This window comes from Poecilia reticulata, linkage group LG11 (assembly GCF_000633615.1).
Source record: "Poecilia reticulata strain Guanapo linkage group LG11, Guppy_female_1.0+MT, whole genome shotgun sequence".
NCBI lineage: Eukaryota > Metazoa > Chordata > Actinopteri > Cyprinodontiformes > Poeciliidae > Poecilia > Poecilia reticulata.
Window position 1 is genome coordinate 16,475,887 of NC_024341.1, and position 17,751 is coordinate 16,493,637.

The 17,751-nt window shown below is 37.3% G+C and overlaps 1 protein-coding gene across 6 annotated transcripts in view; it reads right to left on the reverse strand.

Annotated features, from left to right (window-relative positions):
• trps1 (trichorhinophalangeal syndrome I) overlaps nt 1–17,751 on the reverse strand; it is a 183,355-nt gene that overhangs the window by 116,091 nt on the left and 49,513 nt on the right. For 2 of the 6 annotated variants that reach the window (XM_008422125.2, XM_008422119.2), the window contains exon 1: nt 9,698–9,921. The exons of 2 other annotated variants lie outside the window; for them this stretch is intronic. The gene's annotated coding sequence lies outside the window, so the exon portion shown is untranslated. Of the gene's footprint in view, nt 1–9,697; nt 9,922–10,318; nt 11,827–17,751 lie in introns of those variants that run through there. 2 more of the 6 variants (XM_008422120.2, XM_008422124.2) reach the window with 2 other exon arrangements.

Genomic DNA, 17,751 nt, shown 5'->3' on the forward strand with positions numbered 1-17,751 from the left:
AAAGAAAGCTCTTAGCCTTTGACCTGCCTTACAACAAAGACGACTGTTTAGAAATATTTCTGGTTGTGAAAAACGCAGGCAGTCATGACATGGAAACAAAAAGTTTTCACCCCCCCTTTCACTATTACTGAGGCAATTGTTTTAAAACTACAGCTGCCAACCTCGGAGCAGCATGACAGATAAGCAGCAGACTGCAGGCTAGTTACCTGACCAGAGAGCCTCTAATTAACTGGGTGATATCAGTTTGTTGTTCTTGTGTTGGCCGTTAAAGATAAGAGCAGCAAAGTATCATTGCGTACCATGGAACATGGAAAAAGCACTATTGCTCATTTTAGAAGTTGTTTTCTTAGGTTGTTTTGCCTACTAATTTAACGAAAAACAGATATTTCAAATAACATTATCATAACTGTAAAAATAAATGTTAGTTTTGCCAATTGAACAGCTAGAAGGTTAATCTGTTGAAAAATGTATGATCAAAAAGCTAATTCATATTCGCAACTGAAAAAAATAATTGGTTTTTCTATTGTACATCAAAGCAATTGTTTCATATAGTTTTTGTTTAAAATCTTTGTGAAGGTAATTATTTTTATTACACTCTCATTCCTAATCTTTATTATTATTATTTGTAAGTGAATACACCGGGTGTGTCTATGCGTGCGTGCGTGCGTGCGTGCGTGCGTGCGTGCGTGCGGAAGGCCATCTCACACATAGCAAACAAAAGCTATAAAATAAAAAACATTAAAAAATCCATAAAAATTGTATTAGCCACCAACAATGCATCACAGTTGTAAGGCCTGCCCAGAATAAAATGCGTGATTGCTGGAAAATTGGAGAAAACGTGTTCGTGACTGAGAAAGAGCACAATAGCAAACAAATGTCAGCAACTATTTACACACTCAACATTAAAGTTAAATGCAATCTTGGAGCAAGTAAACTCCTTTTCCTGGCAGTGATTACAGGACAGTCAAGGGCATACGACAGTCAAAAAAAAAAAAAGAAAAAAAAAGAAGAAGCCAGAAATTTGAATGCAAAGATTCAGAACATTTGAGAACACAAAGGAAAAAGTGAAGCAGAGAATTGTCTGATAAGAAATCTGAGCATGTGCAGAGGAGGTAGTTAACCTTCAGTTCAGAAATAAACCATCAGCAAGTCTATTTGTTCAAAACCAAACTGTAAATGAGATAGATTTGAAGTCAGCAGCTGCAGATAAAAAATCATCCGACTCTTAGAATAACTGATTGGAATCTATCAACAAAGCCGAACCGTCTGGAGATAAACGTTGACTAATACTGCTACCGCCAAGCATGTGATGTTGGGTGAAGATATGCAATAGCAGCAGATGCCAAATAATGAAATAGGCAGGGGCAAAAGGGGAGTGAAATCACCTGTGTTCAGGCGACTGGCCACATCAAAAATGCCCAGCGGAAAACTCTGATGGAGGTAAACCGAAAGCTGATGTTAGGCAAGCTGCAGTCGGTTACGCACTAATCTGCTGCAAAGATCTTAGTAAATGAGACAAACGACAAGTGGATTTCTTGATTCACAGTGGTTGTTTCCAAAAAAAAAACAGTAAATCAGATGGAAATTACCAGATTACATTTTCCAAGCTGAATCACTATTTAAAATGAAAAGAAACTTTGTGAAAAACACTAGAAAAGAAAGCAAACAGCTTCACCTGAAAGAATAAGAAAACTCTACATGGTTTTTTTTTTGTTTGTATGGCACCAATTATAAAAACAAGCAGGATGACATCACATTCATGTCACTCACATTATTTTTATTTTACGCTTACCAACAGGTGTGAAAAATGAGCTTGAGAAGTCAAAAGAAATAAACGTTAGTTCAGTTTGGCAGTCTGCAATAAATGCCAAAGTATCTGAGACCGTCTAAAAACTATGACCTGCAGTAACATAAAAGTAGCAAACCAGGGGTGCTGTGGTGGCGCAGGGGCAAAGCACAACCCACGTATTGAGGCCCTAGTCCTCATGCAGGTGGTCGCAGGCTCGATTCCCGGCCTGATGACACTCGCTGCATGCCCTCCCCCTCCCTGATTACCCTCCCTCCTGTCAAACTACCTTCAAATAAAGGCCACTAGAGCCAAATTAAAAATAAAAAAAAGTAGCAAACCAAATTTATTGAGACACATTAGCAACTAGCAAAATGGGGACAGGAAGAGTAATCTAATTCTAAATCTTTTTTTTTTAGAAAAATACAACGCTTAATTTGATTAGATTTATTGAAAATGGAACAATTTTCCTGCTGTGATCACTGGAATACACCCAGATAAAGGAATAAAACTTTTTTAATTGAAAGTCTGACTTTCAATTAATTTGGCTGACATGAATGCCATATCTAGTAGAGCAGATGTGTCCTGATCTTTACAAGTCAGGAAGTGACAAAAGAAAATTATGTACTCACCTAAAAATCACTCATCTACATTAAGAGCAATAATGAAATGCTGAAGAGGAACTTTAAATGTGACAAAAAAAAAAAATCCAGGTGTTGCATATTTACCATCTGTGCCAACAAACATGTAAGGTGCTGTACGTTACATGTGCAGGGCCAAATTATAGTTAGATAATCTCTCGAACTTTGAAGACCATCTATAGCTATAGATCTAAATTAAAACTTAACCCATTATAAAAACCCAAAACAGGCATCTTAAGTACAAAATAAGTACTCTGTGATATTTACACAAAAAGCCTTCATTGTTAAACAGTTAAAAAAATAAAATAAAATAAGCACCACATCAGTTCATTATCAATTAACCGGGAGCTCCTTTTGTAATTATATTTTGACAAATTTCATCAAGCACACAGCTGGAACTTCACCTCCAGGTGTTTTACACAAGGTCAAAATTCATCTGAGGCGTGATTGATAACTGAAGGTCTGGGTGCACAGGAAGCATCAAACCTGCTCGTACCGCTGAGTCAAAGCAGCCGGGACTTCAAAACTCAGAGCGCTGACATCAGAAGCCAGCAGGTTTCATTTACCAGCTGCCTCACGAGCCAAAGCTGCAAAAGGCTGTGAATAAATTCCTAATTATTTTGACATTGTGAAACTCAGATGCACATGTTTGCAACTGGGGCTATCTGTTGCATGTTTTTTTTTTTTTTTTAGAGCTTTAACTGGCAGTCATACAAAGAAAAGTATGAGTAGTAAGCAGGTCTGAACATTACAAACTTTCGGTAACAGAACAGACCACAAGGCTGTACTGCTGCCTGCACCACCCCACTCTTTTTGTACCCGTTTAAATCAACTCAACCACCGCCTATCAGTTTCCACTGTGTCATGACAGAAAGATTTTTACCCTCTCGCATTAAAGAAAATCTCCCAAATTTAGGATTTCTCAGAAAAACGGTAAAAAACAAAAAAAGACTCATCTCACCCTAAACCAAGAACATGTGCTCGTTATCTGAAGACAGACTTTTAAGTCTAAAAAAGAACAAAGACATTAAAAGACAAACTTGAGCCTAAACAAGGCTGCACAGACCACAGACGCAGTGGGGATGACAAGTTTTGGGGGGGCCTTTGTAGCAGAGACCGACTTGCAGCAAGAAGCAAGAAGAATAAAAGATCAAAATCCGTGCACTGCCACCAACTACGGGCAACTAATACAAAGTCACGATATGCTGGGACAGTAGGAAGAAGGAGAAGAAAAAACAAATAGCTATAAAGATTGCGTCCTTGAGATATGAGCAAAAGCAGGGCACCGGGTAGTAAAACAAAGGTGCGATCAGAGAGTCACAAGCAAGCCAGGAGCCTTGAAAAAAGTTTTTTTTTTGCTTCAAATAAACTATCCGTGACAAATGGGTGTTTTCCTTTATCTGAACTGCAAGCAGGGCTGGGATGAATAACAGCTGATTGCACTAATAGATGAAATCTTTTTCCTGCTTATTAGAAACAATGGGAGTTAAAGTGGTCGCAAATGTAAATGAAAGTGATTAGAAATTAAATAAATAGATACTGCGATGCCAGATGACAGAAATGTTCTTTAGGTCTCCCTGTGGAACTTGTCGTCAGACAGTTCATTCCAGAAGGACACGGCGGTGTGGCACTGACACGCTCGACAAGCGTCAGCTGAGCACACTTATGAGAAACAGCTCCGGAAAGGCTTCCCACATTTCTAATTACTTAACATATAACGTTACACAAAAGCAAAGGGTAAAAGTAAAAATTTTACTTTAAAAACATATGTTATTTTATCATATACGGTATAAATACGTATTTGTACTAGTTCTCAAGGGAGAGAGAATTTGGCATCTGGTCCTAGTCTAATACGAAAAACAGCATTAGTCTGAACTAGCAGACGAATTATTACAACAAGGTAAGTAGTAGAATTGAAGAGCTCAAACTTCACATGGAATCTCATGTATAGAATAAAAGATCAAAATCCGTGCACTGCCGCCAAAAGGGAACTGGTGCAAACTTCTTATCAGTCACGAGTCGGTACTAGTGTTTCTGTCATACTGTTCCTGTGGTTTCAATTCATTTTAATGAGGGTCTGCAGAAAATAACCAGATTTTTCTTTGACTGTTTAGTACTCAGCTCTGTACCCTTGCCTACTTTTTGCTGTGCACTGCCAGTCAGCTGGGTGAGAGAAGGTTCCCAACACCTTTCCTTTCTTACAAGAACCCATCTGTTTGTAAATATTCCAAATCATAAAGAACACAAACAGCCATGGTGTAAAACCCAAAGGAGTGTAACCAACGACTTCAGTTGTTTTGAAACTATATAGTCTGACAGCCTCGAGCAGTACGTCCGTTTAGCAGCCAACTGCGAGTGGGATAAGGAGCAGATAGTCTGACTAATAGTACCAGACTATCAGGTTGTTTTACTCCAAGATTCACTTTGTTAGAGAACAAATTGGCAAACAAAAAATAAAAATTCTGCACAATGAGAGCTACTAAATACATTCCATTCTATTTTTCTGCACTAGATTATTTTTCCAAATAACAATAAAACATGTAATGTTATTTATTACATTATTTTAACAGAAGTAAGAATGACAGCTTATTCTTCTGATTTAAATAACCGCAATTTGCAATTGTGTAAATACCGTAATGGGTAAAGTACCGTGGGAATCTGATACCAGCTGATGCCTAGTTGCATGTGGTGTAAAAATATAGTGTGCTGTCTTTGCACTCAAAAGTTGAAATTTAACAAGATTGTCCCCTGAAGTCAGGATTCTGACCGGGAAGTCCAGCGTTCAAAATTAGTATGCCAGAATACGCAGTGCATTATAACTTGCAGGAATAGACTATTATTAGCCTTTCTGATGGTTTGCATATTACTCAGCAGTTGGCTCAGATAGGGTTATATTTCTTTTAGTGAACATGTTGCTTTAGTGTTTGACCACAAAAATATATCACCAGCTTCTTTTGCTACTAATTAGCGCCGTAGCAATTACCAAATTGTACTGGCTTTCAAATTCGGCAGTGACACCATTCCCAGATCCGAGCTCTGACTTCCAAGACAAATCGAATGCAGCGATAGTACAACCCCTGCCCAAGCTGTTGCTCCACAGAGTCAGCTAGCTGGCAGAGTAAAGTAAAGTAAACTGATAGCATTATTTTAAGAAATGTTGCAGTTTTGACTCGTTTTAAAACTGCAACATTTTCCCCTTATGCAAAAAATAAGGGAAGTTTGGGTTTGGGCAAAGCACTAAACCAAGCTTTCTTTTTTGTTGATGTTGCTTTAAAAAGCAAATATTTGAAATAAACTACTAGCTACTGTGACTACTAAAGGAACAAACAACCTACTGCAGTAGGGACAATAGTCGCTTTCTATTTAAAAAAAAAAAAAGGCCCTTACACCATGGTAGAGATTTTTGGTTTTAATTTTTGTGTTAATATTGTGTTGCTGTTAAACGTGAGTTTTAATCTCATTCCGGCCCATGCCTAATCCTGTAAACTTGTTTGAGTTTTTGTCCATCTTTTGGGTTTTGTCTAACAGGACCCCATCCACGTCATTGCGAGCCCGTACTTTAATCCTTACAGGCAACCAGGCAAAACAAATGATGTCTCCAAGGGTGGAATCGCTGCTACTTTCCCTCAAAAAGCTACTCAGACTGGCCTCGACTTCTTACGCTCCGTCTCAAACCGGCCTTTCCTCCCCACTTCGAAGCAATGTAAGGGCTGCTCCGAAACAACCAGATACAAATAACATGGCAGCCCGCAAAATCACTACAGTTGTTCCTCATGTCTTCCAGAACATCAAACCATCAATAAAACACGGGAGATACATTCCAGCTATAGTCGAGCAGGACATTCCTGACTTTCCCTCACTCTGTGCATTCCCATCGCAGCTCTCTCTCTCCCTCTCTCTCAAAACTTTCTCTCTCCTCCGAGTTTCACCACAAGTAAGAGCGGCTTCACATATTGCAGCCATATGAGTGAGCCATGGCTCGTCTCCGCTGCCCATACAGACACACACAGAAAAGGGAATAAGCGCTTTGCTGTCTCCCACTCTCGCCCATACATCCACAAATGAGTTTTACAAGCAATAGGCTCGCTTTAGGAAGTTGTCAACTGTTTTGACGTTTAATAGGTGCTATGAACAAGCCCGTAAGAAACAATGGTATCCAGTGTCCTGAAAGAAAGTTTTTTTTTTGTTTCTTTACCACAGTGACTATACACATTTTGGGTGACTTTAGTCATTTTAAAGAGATTTGTTCAAGTTGTAAAAGTTTGACAGGCCTGATTATAAAAGCGATTAGAATTTATTTAATCTAGTTAAAGCTGAAACGTTGAAGAGGGTGACGGGCAACATTAATTGCAAGTTTTATGAGATTTGGAAGTTGATCAAAAGTACATGATTTTCATTTAATTCAAGCCCTAAGAATAACGCCGCTCATCCATGTCAGCTTATATTTTTTTTAAATAAGAATTACAAGAAAAGAAAAAGACAGACATGGAGATTTGAGGAACTGTTGAGAAATTTGTCATTATTACATGTGCAGACCACTGGAAAGCAGATGTGAAAACAGTCAAAGAAAAAAAATAAATCTATATATGGAGCTGCATTTTTATTACAAACTTTACGTGGGGGTAAATAAGAGGTTCTGTAATTTGATTTAACTGTAAGAACATGCCGTAAATTCTTCTGGCCATAAAGTCTAAAAGAAATACAGAAATTAAATGTGATTAACTAAAAATCTGTAGCTTTACATTTAGGCAGGAAAGCTAATGCTTTAAGTTACAGCCGTCATCTTTCATTTCACTGGGAGTTAAAACTCTGGATTGACGGACGCCGCAGGAATCTTCCCAACTTTCTTTGACTCCATTTCTTTGCTTAGGGAGCCCTTCATCAGTCGGAACTTAAACCATTTAAATCTAAAGCTGCTAATTTAAAAAAAAGATTTTTAGAGTGTAATCTAAATCAACTTTGAAACTAAGCGTATATCTTTGTTGGATGAATTTTTAGTATTAAAAGAGTAAGAAAAATGTTTCTTACTCTTTGGGGAGGATTAAAGAGAGACTAAACAGGCCTGAGATTTGTTTTAAAATTCAAAATTAAAGGTTATCTGCTGAAAAGAAGCAAAGCAAGTTGTTGTTAGGCTTTTAGGGGAGGCTCTGATTTGAAGAGATCTTGTGAAAAACTGAGATGAAAAGAGATAAATAAAGTTTCCACGCAGCACCTCTAATGACATCAAAAAGCCAACCTGAGACTGACTCTTAAAGTCTTATCCAACTTACTTTCACAGGGAATGCTAAACTGAATCAACGTGAATTAAACAAGAAGAGGAGATTCTAAGTGCGTCACAGAGAAGTGGAGGCTATGTGGAGAGCAAAGCTGTGCAACGACTCGGCCGAATTAAAGGGAGTTATACTGTATATGCAGTTAAACACTAATCTTAGTGTGGGATTATGCACAATTCAGCATTTTAAAATACGAAAAGTCCTTACTCTTTAACAGTCTCCATGCTTAATAGTTTTGCAAAGTTTCTATACAAAATGTGATTGACTTGCCTTCTCTCTTACTGAAGAATCTTTTCTGAAAAATATACTGCACTTGCACACTGTAACCTTCTTATAAGAACTGCAAAGGTCAATAATAAAAAGAAAAAAAAACATAAAAGCTTTCTCCTTCACCTAATTAGAGTTCCTATACTGGATGGTTGTCCGATAAATCTTTTTATGATATTAGAAAGTTTTCATCATCATCAGTGCCTCCTCCAGGCTCTATCTTGGTTACCCTTGGGTTTTGTTTTGGAGATATCTCTGAGGTAACTTTCTGAGTCAGAGAAAAAAAAAAACATTAGGGAAAATTTGACAGTCAAAGCCTAACATTTTAAGATGCAAAAAATGCACATTTTACAGTATATTTGGAGTGAATTACAAGTTAATTTTTTAGCCTAGGCATGCATTGTTAATTTAAAACAATTTACAATTTAGATCTCCTGAAGGATACGCATGGAAACTTGCACACTTGTAGTTTTAATCTATTCATTAAAAAAAATTAGACCTCAGATGCAAATTTGAATATATGTCTACATCACAAAAGTTTTTTACCAAACTTTCCCGGATCATTAAAGAAACATTTTCACTCAATAGGTTCAAAAATGCTAATTTTAATGAACAATTTAGCATGTAGTTAAAGTCTCACCTTAAAACTATACATGCGTCTTAAGAAATGTATAAATATGCAGAGGAAAGACTAATGGATGGTTAAATAGTACTGAATTGCCTAAAATAAAAACTAGATCACCTCGAGCAAATTTACAAATTGGAATACAAATATTTGATCTCATTTTCAGCTGCCACTCTCACTCTTCAGTAATTTTGGATATTTTCTTAAGAATATAAGCACTGATTTCAACTTTTAAACGAGTGAGGATAATTGTGTGGGGTAACTTAAACAGAAGCTCAATAGGCCCGCATTGCTTTTTAAAATACATTACTGCTGGTTATCTGCTTAATAAAAGCAAGGCACGTTGTTTTGTGGAGTTTTTGGGGGGCTCCGATTTGGAAAACTCTGGTGGAGGACTGTGTTAAAAAAGCTTCCTTGCCTCATTGTGCTGCCTTCACATACCCTGCTGTCCCCACAGAGTTGTCATGCCTACCCAGCACCCTTATCTCAAAGGAACATCACAGTTTGTTACGACGAGCGGAGGGGAGGTGGAAGGAAGGGGGGGGCGGGGTACTTTCTAAAAGTTGAGTAAAATGCAACTCGGAACATGAAGCGTTCAGCCAAAACAAAACAAAAAAAACACGAAATAGGTAAATAAGAGTTGAGTTTAGCTCGCGTGCACTTGTTTGCTTTAAGGTTGATAAGGGAGGATGTGTCGACAACTCAACATCCACCACGCCGCTCTTCAACAATGAAAACAGCGCCATATCGAATAAACAACGCTTCTTTGATGTGCAAATCCCACTTTTTTTGTCGCTTTTCAGCCCCAATAAGCATCAGGGAACTGAAGAGTGACGTTTGCCGTTTGTTTTTGTTTGGCTTGCAACACTTTCCGTTTAATTCCGCGACGTGCGTCAGAAATCTGAACTTGAGTATCAAGTTTGCGGCGTGAAAAGTTATCAATGAAACAACAAACACAGCAGACTCGTAGTTACACGGGAGCTCCTTTGCAGTAACAGAAATCACTCCGGAGTTTAGCTGACTGCAATCAGAATCAATCAGGACGCCACTTATCGCCAACTTACAACCCAGAACTTAAAAAAAAAAAAAGAGGAAAAGCACAAACCTACTTGAGGCGACTCCACGTTCCCCCCTTTGCTTGCTTTCTGCTTGTTGTTGGCTTCAAACTTAAATCAAAGCAGTAGCTTGTCCCCGGTAGCAGCAGCAGCAGTTACAGCAGAAACAGCCCCCCCACAATTCGCATTAGTGTGGCGTTTGGGTGTCCTAAGCTAAATGTAAATTGCCATGTGAATTCAAAGCGGTGCTCCCTCCTCTCTTCTTCATTCAGCAGCAGATCCCCCCCCCCACACCCCACCCCTTCGCCGCCACCGCCACCACCACCTCCCCTCCGCCCCCCTTTCTCTCTCTCTCTCTCGCTCTGTCTCTCTTCCCCTTCACACCGACGCTGCTGCTGCTACTCAGGCCGTTAGTTACATAAGACGCAAACCGACCGCTGCCCGTCGTAAAACTACAAACGGCTACATTTTGTCTCCCCCTTCAAAATCGCTTCCTTTTCGGACGAACACGTCTCATCGGCTGACTCGTCTGAGAAGCTCATCTCTCGCCGTCTACGACTCCAAACCTGCATCGCTTGGTTTATATATTTAAATAATTGTAATTTAATAAAAAAAAAGAAAAAGAAAAAGGAGAAGGTCTTGCAGAGATAGTTGTATGTATGGATGCTTACCTGTTGATCAAAATAAGCATTAGGTTCTTTTCTCTTTCAGATTGTGTCTCTTTCAGCAGCCTGTAAAGATGGTGGCTGGCTGGATGGCTGTCTGGCTGGTTCGTCTCTTTGTGGGCTTTTTTTTTTTGTTTGTTGATGATGTCGGACGGGGTGACTGTGTCTTGGCTGTCTCTTTTTTTCTCTTTGGTCAGAGCGGGGGGGGGGKGGGGGGAAGCGAGATAGTTAAAGGCTTCGCGGCAGCACATAAACTAGGCTAATACCGACTGATTAGTGGGTGAGTTTGGCTCTGGTGTTGATATATTCCCGACGCTATAGTTAGTTTGTTATTCATGGAGTTGGTGGTCACAGCAAACCAAAGCAGGTCAGCTCGTTATCGTTCCTTTTTTTTTTTCTTTTCTTTTCTTTTCTTTCAGACTAGTGTTATCGCTTTGCTGTGACAGGACCTCTCCGCTTGTCTCTCTGTAGGCATTACGTCAGAGGAGGAAGACACAGCGGCTCTATTAATATCAAGAAGCCACCCGAAGACTCGCTCTTAAAGTGACACACACTGTTATCTCTCCCTGATTTACACAGGTAATGAAGATCTTAATCAGAAACTAAGAATAAAGTTAGAAGTTATCGGAGCAAAGTAGCCACTCAGCCAAACAAGACGGACTGCAGCTGCACTTTAAATAAGAGTTAGGGAACCTGTGCAACAAATAAATAAGCGCGTATTAATCTCTTATTCACCAACATGTGGTGAAGGGTCTAACTCACCTTTTTTTCTGTTATAGTATGATTTTTATTTATTTTTTTTCATTGTTAACAGTGCCTATTAGTTCTTATCTCGGGTTGCATTTCCCAACTTTCTTACAACAAAATTAGTCTTGACTGCTAGTGGATTAATATTTGGAGTTTAGTCAATAAATCACAATGTTTGCTTCCGTTAGGAACTGGCAAATACTAAAAAACAATAAGTCTATGTACAAGGGGTATTAAAAAAAATCACTATTCATTTACATTTTTATTTTAAAAATGGCATATCTATTTATTGATTAGTCAGTAAATAAATAAATCGTATTTTGTTGAAAGTCAGAAAACTGTTTTGGACCTTCTGGCAAAACCCTTGTGACATCCTTAAACGCCATGTGATGTTTGATAAGAAGACTGTTTGCACTTTGTTGTAAAGAGTTTTTAATCGTAAACATTTCTGAGATAAAATGTCAATGTAAAGTCTGTATTTATATGGATTTGACGAAAGTTATTACGGCATTAATTATAATTCAGGGCTATAGTGATTCATTGTAAATAGTCTCTTTTATGCTGTCTGCACCTGTTAGAAAATTCTACTCCCAGACTTTACTTAATCATGAATAGCCTTGATCGTACTATTAGTAATTATAATAAATTATAAATAATTTTGTCAGCTATTCTAAAAATTAAAATAGAAAAACTTGATGAATGCCCCACTGAATCCAATATTCAACTAATATATATATCGCGATAAACTATAAATCAATTAATCGCACGATAAATTAAACCTATTGACCTCATTTTAATTATCGGCTTTATGTCTCCTCCTGCCCGTTTTCTTTCTGTTGATGACACTGAATGAAAAAAAGCTCAGCTACGGTGCTCTCCACTGACCTTCCCTTCCTCATTTCCTCGGTGTAATGTCCAGCTCACACTGCACGAGTTGTCGGCCGACTGTCGGCCCATTTTCAAAACCTGAGAGACCACACATTAGCCGACAGAAATCCTAGGTATAACGGTTCAATCGGGTKCGATTGTGCCGTGTGGTGTCCAGCCACATGGGCACAAAATAATGGCTACAAGTCCAGTTAACTAATTTTAAAATCAGGCATTAATCAATACTTTACTAGAATCTACCTGTGATGCATGTGGCTAGAGTCAGCATAAAGTCCTGACTGAATGAAATCTAAGATTGTTATAAGAAGAAAATAGGAGCAAAAATCGTGTAGTATGAACTACTGCATTAGGTAGTGGGATGTGCCCATCTTATCCATTTAAATCTAGTGATTACTGAAGGGGAATATAGTATACAGACTTCATAATCTGCACTCTTTTGGTTGAATGCAGTATTTGTTTCCACTTTGGCTTTACGTTATTTAGTTTTTATTCAAGTACGTTTTTTGTTAATGGAGACTGAGAATCCATTTTATTTTTGTTTTTGGTTGTTTTATTTATTTAGTTTATCAGTTCCAGTGTTATGTGTTCTTTTGAAAATAAAGTGCATCTATCTATGGCAGGAAATTGCATGCGTTATTAGTCATTTCCATTAAATCGGTGTCAAAAGGTCTTGAAACAATATTATCGTTTATCGCAATAATTCTTTAGACAATCGTCCAGCAAACTTTGTTATCGTGACAGGCCTATATATATATATAATCAGAGATATGAAATCAGTACTGTAGGCCTTTAAAAGCTCAAATACCAAATCTTGTGTCAGTACTACCTTTTTAAGTAATTTCCGTTGATAGTGTGTCTTTTAATCATACAGACTTCTGGTTGTGATTCTTTTACTAACTTATTTTTACTTTATCTTCATCACTTTGCATACTTTCAAACTGCAAGGGAAACTACTGCCAACATGTACCCTTTTTGATGTAGCTCCTCTCATAGGGTTTTGAGCCTGGTAAAGATGTTATTCACCAAGAGGCAAGGAACACTCTGTAGATTCACAGTCCTTCACTGGGCGCACAAAGAAACACATTTCTATACCCTTTCACTAACACCTATGGGAATTTAGAATTAGGTTTCTTTATCTGGATGGTGGGAATAAGCTGGAGCACATGGAGACACTCATGTAAACCTCTGGTCCAAAGCTCCTGGGAATAGATGATGCTGTATTAATATTACTGTCTTTATTAGTATTTGGCTCCACTGTGTTTAGAATTTGAAGTGATTATTTATATTCAGGATTGTTCTGTTCTAAAAAGTCGTAAAAAATTCTTCACTCTCAATTTTAGGCTTCAAAAAGTCTTAAGTTAACCAATGCGTTATATATTTATTTAGATTTTAACCACGTTAAATACAAGCATGTTTTTCTTGTAAGTCATTCTTATGGATGTGCTCCAACTGGACTAGACTAAACTATAGATTTCATAAATGTTCTTAGCAAAGAGGGTGAATTTGTATGACAGTGCTGTGCACATTTTTTAAAAAATACATATTTTTCTATTCAATTGGAATTTCTTGTACATTTTATGTTTTTCTTTTTGCCATTTGTTGTTTAACAGTAACAGGAGTGGGAAGTTACAGTATTTTTATTTTTTTTGCCACAATTTTATCATAAGTCTTAAAAAGACCGAAAATAAATCTTGGATATATTTCTAGCAATGTTTTTTGGGAATCTGAAAAACAAGCCGTTTCAAAAAGTTCAGATTATTAAGTCACAATCTCCCGGATACTGCCGTTACCTAGCAACCCCAGCTGAGCCCAGCTTCTTACCCAGACCCTTAAACAGCTCATTCTAGAACTAAGCAGGTGACGTTATCCAAGAAAAAATGTAATAAACATGTTTTGTGCATCCCACAGAATTATTCTTACCTGTTCAAGGAAGCATAATTGGTCCCCTCTAAAATTTCAACCACCTTCTCACTATAAATCGTTTTATTGAATTAGTTGTAAATGCTACTTTAAAAAATATAAGACTATGATTGTCAAACACATTCCCTGTTGTAACAGTTATGTAACATTAAAGGGCTTCATGCTACATGACTGCAACAGCTTATGCATTACTCAGTCTAAATGCTACTCTATAGCGCACCCTCTGTTGAAAACAGGGACTTTATCTACCTGTTGGAAGATTTAATCAGATGCAAGATTTATAAAGGTACACACTGTGAATCAGAATTTTATTTATTTTTATTTATTTACTTATTTGTGAAATTATGTCAGTAATGTATAGGTGTTTCAGGAAGCCCTATAAATAATTGAATCTGACCTTGTAAGCTCTCTGGAAAAACCAACCTGTCTGTTTTCCAGTGAGCTTTCCTTCATTCCCTTCAAAAGCTTCCTCACCTCGTTACTCCCTGAAGGAGGAAGCTACAGTGAACTTTTTACTTTTTTTCCTCTACACACTGGCCTTCAGAAGTCAAAGGTAAGAGGTTTTCTTTTTTTTTTTTGCTTGTTTTCTTCTTTTGCCCACAGAGTAGGTTCTGAAGCCTGCAGGCATACATGCAGCTACTGCTGCTGCTGCTGGTGGATCCAACACTATGAAAGCAGTGAAGGTTCTACAAATCCCAAAGGGAAAAATTAAAATAAGAAAAGTCACTCTGGAGAAATATAGCACCCATATGTGGCTGCAGGTCTGCTGTGCAGATATCCATATACAATTTCCAATTTTCGTTCTTGTCCTTTCTTTATCTTTTGCTGTTTTGTTGAGGCTACCATTTCACTTTAAGTAACACATCATGTATTCCTGTTATTTTTTTCCATTCTTCAGACGTACAGAGGCAAATAAATAAATCAATAAATTCATGGATTTGACACCTCAGAGAAGTGGTTTGCTTTGTTTATTATACTTTGGAAAAAAATGTTCCTATCCAATCTTAAGTTTGAGGGATGCTGTCATGTTTTGTTTTTTTGTTTTTTTATGACAAACTTCACTCCTCTTTACCAAACACATTTGGAGTTCAATATAAATTCTGACATTTACTAGATTATCAGTACTTATAAGATATTGTTCACTTTTTCGTTTGCAATTTTTTTTCTCTAGCTCTGTAAATGAGATTGAGACACCATGAAGTTTGCTGCTTGAATTGAAGCCAAATCTTGATTCTACAAAGTATTGAATGAGAAGTTCAGAAAAATAAAGCACAATATAAATTTTTAGATTAAAACTTGGATTATTTTCCTTAACGTTTATCATTCTATACTCTTTGGTGTTGGTCTACTAAAGACGCATTTGATGTGAATGAAATGTAAAGCAACAAACTGAAAAGCTAAAGGGTGGTGAATACTTTTCCAAGATGCTGAAAACCTTTTGTCCATATTCATTTTTATAGCAGCAGCTTGCGGATTTGTTCCAGTAGGTCACTGACTGGCTGCTCTCTAGGGTTTCATTCTCCGGAGACTGCCTGGTGATCTGGATTGTTTTGGAAACCACTTTCCTGTATTTCTCATTTGAAAATGATTTTGCAAATCAAAGTTATTAAACATGTTCTGCTTTTACAGAATAGCTGCAGGAAAAAATGACACTTCCAAAGCTTTTTGGTTTCTGAAAGGCCCAGCACCTTAACTCTGAGTCACCAACGAGTTCCACCCTGCTTTTTATGCTTTCCATTATACAATTTTCATTCTTGTAAGTTTTAAAAGTCCTTCATATTTGTGCTTTCCAAAGTAAATTGAATTTTCATACCCATGACCCTCATGTTTGTAACAGCATGAAATAACTCATTCAAAATATTTTTGATTTACTAATGAACCAATTACTGCACAGTCTAACCTTTTGAAATACCAGATAACTCAATAATGCATACCAAAAACATCACAAAAATGTTATGTATCTGAATAATCTGTCAATTTAGCATAAATTTGTCACAAAAGTCACATCAAGACAGTTTATAAGACAAGTCTTACAAACTTATAAACTCAGTCAGTCCAACTGTACTGAATCCAATATGGGCAAAATGTGCTTCTAACGACACAATTTGTTAAGACTACGATCCAATTAGGGTCACTTTCCAATCCAAACACATATAATCCAACTCAACCCAAATAATGATGCTAAACAATCCATTTCAGAAACTGAGCTAATGCAAGTTGGAAAACGACGTCTATTCTCTGTATCATTTATCTGATCAGTTTCAAATCTATCAATGATCAATTAGAGGGAATACATTATTTTTCAAGAAACAAACAGAGCAAAATGAAACATCCTCAAGGGAATTGATTAGAAAAGATTAAAATAATATCAGCCCATTTCAGATCTAACTTTTGCTCTGAAATTTAAAGATATAGTTTTTGTGCTTAATTTGAAGTTCGAAATACCTTGCTTGCGTCTACAGTTGAAAGAAGAAAATCGAGAATTCAATAGAAGAATAGTGTTTTGAGTTACCACAGGTTCAGATGGAATTAAAAGCAGCTTCAGTTCTGGCTTCAGTCTGGTTTCACTTTCAGCTGCTGAAAATGTGCTGTATGAATAAAATGACCTTACCTCCAGACCTCTTGACCTGAATATCCAGTTTCTCAGCTCAGTGGCAGAATCCCAGCAGAGCTGTTGGTTGAAACTAAATCTTGATCAAGTTGATCAGAACTGGTTAATCAGTTTGGGCCAAATCTCTTCAATGCTGTTTCTCAAGTCACCCTGATGAGATTTCCCTACCCCATTATTTAAGTTGTCAGAGAGAGATGGAGAGACGGTTCCAGATTTCTAGATCCGTCTAGATGTCGCATTTGGTGTAGAAGCTATCTCAGAGTTTTAAAATATCAAATCATACTTTACAGAGTATAATTTGACATATGTCCATAAATAAATATTTGTTTATAATAACATAGGAAGGCCAGTAAAGATGATGTCTTGCATGTTTCAGGAACATCATCTGTGGGGATTATTATTTCAGCCAAATTAAATATCACGATGGAGTTCTGACGCTACAGAGTTGGTCAGAGTGTGAAATACACAAAAGTCAGTTTTCTGATTCATTTCAGTCATTACAAAAATATATGACATTATGCAGAATAACACCCAAGGATTTTCAAGGCTTTCTCTACTATCTTTGGCCTTAGCTCATATAATGGGAGATGTTTATCTTGCTGTCGACTAACTGCAAGAAAAGAATGGTCTTTTTCATTAAAAGTCTCACTTAAGTGAAGTATGTCTTCAACAAATGTAGTCGTGGAAACCTTTTCACAGCTATGACTCTTGTTCAGATGATTAACATGAAATGTGGATTAAAAAAACGCTTACAAAATGCAAAGCTGTTGTTCTGGCAGTCACTCATTAAGACTGCTCATTGTAAGATGGCTCAATCATGCAGTTTAATTTTTCATAAAACGTTCATACTAATAAATGAGTGATTTCTATTAATGATGGGATAGCACGTGATGTGCATTAATATATGCAGGTTAGATCGTTGAATAAGAAAGCATCGAAAGGAACTGGTGTAAATTACCTCCAGAAGCCTTGAGAAAATGTAAAATGTGATGCTGCTTCATTAATTCCACTCTGTTTGAGTCCAATTGAAAAGGAAATGAACAGTTTCTGAACAACTGCTTCTTTCATCACTAATTCATGGAGAAATAGGTCTGATCCAAGGACAGCAGTGCTCAGCTAGCTCCATGGTGGTTTTGGCCCCTTCTCTACCTGACCTCATTCTCACTGACAATACAAGAGCACCTTTTAAAAAGGGGCTTAGTTTTGAGGAACTTTTTTGTCAATTTTAAGCAAGACTGAACAACTGTTATTCAACTGCTAGCTTTTATATATA